Source organism: Arachis ipaensis, chromosome B01, assembly GCF_000816755.2.
Source record: "Arachis ipaensis cultivar K30076 chromosome B01, Araip1.1, whole genome shotgun sequence".
Classification (NCBI taxonomy): domain Eukaryota; kingdom Viridiplantae; phylum Streptophyta; class Magnoliopsida; order Fabales; family Fabaceae; genus Arachis; species Arachis ipaensis.
Genome location: NC_029785.2, coordinates 61,139,979 through 61,143,474, shown reverse-complemented (window position 1 = coordinate 61,143,474; position 3,496 = coordinate 61,139,979).

Below are 3,496 nucleotides of genomic sequence, written 5' to 3'. Positions count from 1 at the left end.
AGACAATTAAAGATAACAAGTCAAGAATATTTATGTTGAGAAATTTTTGGGTATTAGAAAGGTTGAGAAGGGTTTGAGAGATGTTGGATTGTACGGGACTCTTGAAGGGTGGCAAAATCCGAGTTTTAGGGGAGGTTCTGACGAAATTTTCATAGGAGTTTGGACAAAAATTGACTAATAAAAATAATGGGAATTTGGTGTCATTCTCAATAAAAACTACATACTTTGTTTGAAGATTATTGGGTTAATTTTGATTAAATAATTATATTTTTAGTAGTTTTAGTGAATTTAAAGTATCTGAATTTGATTTAGTCAAAATAAAATGAATTTCGAGTCTATTCGGGAATGTTTTAAACTTAAAAGTGAAGCTGAAATTTGTTTTGGGGAACTTGGTTAAATAAAAAAATGAGTTTATTTGATTAATTTTAATTAAAGAGTTATATTTTTTAGGATTTCTAATGAATTTAAGAAAATAGATAATTAAAATAAACTCAACATGGAGTTGAAGTTAGTTTGATAACTTGATTAAAGAAAATTGGATATTTTTGGTTTTATTAATTTGTGAAATCGATTGTGATTTAACTTATTTGATTTTAGTTGACAATGAAAAGAGTAAACAAGTGATTAATGTTAACTTGAAAGGAGATTTGATTAATTAGTTAAAGATTTTAAAAAGTTAAATTATTTTATTAACCAACGGATTCGGGTTTAGGAAGTGTGAATATGAGATAGTGTCAATGGAGCTAACTAATAGAGTCGAAGGAAAATAGATAATTACATAATATATTATCGAATTATGATTTCCAAGGATCGTGAGATAAGAGTTATGGAACTTTTTTTACTCTAAATTAAAATTGAGGATTATGGAAGTTTGGCTTGTTAGCCTATAAAGTGACTAATTAAAGAAGGATATAACAAGATTGAATGTTAAAAAGATTGAGGTTGATTATTGATGATGTGTTTGAGTTAGCTTGAGGTTGATCCTAAATGATTATGTGTATGAGTCAATTTATTTGCAACATTGACCATGAGTATAGGCGCCTCATACCCGGAAGCCATATATAACGGCCTAAGCCCAATTCATACGAAGTTCATGATGAGAATTGTGATTAAGTTAAGACATATATAGAGATTATAATTGATGAGATGATTGTGTATAATACGAATAGTAATGATTATGATTGTGGTGATGGTTCTCGTTGATGATAATTACGTGGGATGATGACCTTGGTTGATGATGATTATGATGGATGATGTCATTTATAAGTACGGAGGTTTTGTCCCACTCGCGTGATTATGAGAAATATGTTTATGATTAAGATTATGGTTTTGGGTGATGAGGATTATGATGAATTTGACTATTATGGTTTTGATTGATGATGATTATTGATTGGTAAGGACGTGGGTTTGTCCTGCTTGCGTTATTGATATTGTGGGAATGGTGGTTCGTCCCGTCTACGGTGAGGACGGTGACATAGTCCCACTCGCGTTATTGATAAGACACCTGCACCTGGTAGATACAAGGACGGTGATTTTGTCCCGTCTACATTCTTTCTATTCGTATGTCTGGCCGGGCACGCAATTTCCGGATTAGCTAGCCTCCAAGAGAAGGAGGACTGGCACTCTTCTGTGAGACTATTTTATATATACATCATGAGATAATTACCTTTTGGGGATGCACGACAGAAAGACGATATCCAAGTTAGTTACCGGATGTACCGGGTCTAGCAATATAACTGACACGTGAGCTCACGGCCAGTAGGACAGGCATGCATCATGTGTATTTGTTTGATTTGTTTGGGTGTGCATTTGTTATTGTATTGTGTTTATGTAATTTATCTGATTATGTGCTATGTGATACGTGCTTTATATGTGTTTGCTTTTGTGTGATTGAATTGTTTGATTTGCTTGTGTTTGCTGGTATATAGAAGTGATGGAGGTTAAAGCGGATTGATTTCGGTGTTGTTCCGAGACTCTGGTTTATGTGTTGGATAGATAAGAACGAGTGAGGGAAGCTCGCTGGGTAGAAAATCCCTAGATGAGTCTTTGAACACTAAAGAAACAATTTTTTAGATGCAGTTTACCTTTCCGAATTACACTTGATTAAGAAACACTTGTGTATGAAAGCGAAGATGATTTAAAATATTTATATATACCATCTAATTTGTTTTTAGAAGAAGATAAAGCAATTGTATACAACTAAGTGAATATGATTAGAAAATAAAGATAAAATTTCTTGAGATGTGAGTTGACCAAGTATATGTGTTTTTATTATTTTTGCGGCATTTCTTTCTCCTATGGAGAACCGTGTGGTTAGCTTCTTACTCCCTACAGCTCTATTTTTCTTTTTCAGGAGAAACAGATGAAGAAGGCAAGTATTGGACGTTTACTTCTGTCATTTTGACTGGTCTTATAATTAGTTATTATTTGTTCTCGTCATTATTATTATACCTTGTACATAGGGATATGATTTGTAATTTTATATATATATATATATATAAATTTGGTTTTTCAGAGAAAAGTGTATAAGGATTTCAAGTAAAGGCTCCTATTTATTATAGTTATATATAGAAGTCACTGTAATATCCTCGCTATCAGAGTGACACAGTCGGAAGCGTGACATTCTGGTAGTAAGGGTGTTATATTGTGGTATTAGAGTAGTCTTTCCTATAGAGCATGAGGAATGGACTGACTATACTTCAATTGCATATTCTGAGCGTCTGTCATGTAGTAGGTTTTGTCTGGATGACAGGAGTTAGAGTTTTATATACATCACTGTCTACTGATTTAACTCTATTAATCTACTGTACACATTTCATGGGATTTGGTTTGGACAACCTAATGCTATTAGTCTGTGTATTTGGAAACACTAATAAGTTATCATAGACAAAAGTAAAATCAATAAGTAATGGTAATCATTAAGTTTGGAAAAAGTTAGGTATTCTTCTTTGATTGGTATGAGTTAACGAATGCGCTTTAATTGTGCCACGTGATCTTACGAATCATATATTTTTTCTATTCATCTTGGAATTCCTTGTTTCACTGTCTCTCTCCAAAAGGTGATTTGATTCTTTTGCTTCATGTCTTGCATCTTATGTATATCTCTACCTGATTGTATCCTTGGTTATCCCTTAAATTCTGGACATCACAGCTCTTGACTTTGTATTCCGCTACACGAACTGTGTAGCTCCCTTATGTAAATTTAACTCGCTTTGTTGTAATGCATCATATCTTGCAGTATCTTTTTGAAATTCTTGATTTGATTCGTTTCTTGCTTAATTGTCTTTCTGAGAGTTTGCTTGAATCTTTTGGAATATCCATCTTTATCATTGTTTATACTCTTCTTCATAACTCTTCGATATGATCTTGAATTTGTTTTGGCACAACGCACAATCCTATAATCTTAAACGGTTTTGAACATTGAGAGTTACGATTTGTAGTGAGTTAATTATGCGATTTGGTTCTCCTACTTCATGTTCTGTATTTTATACGTATC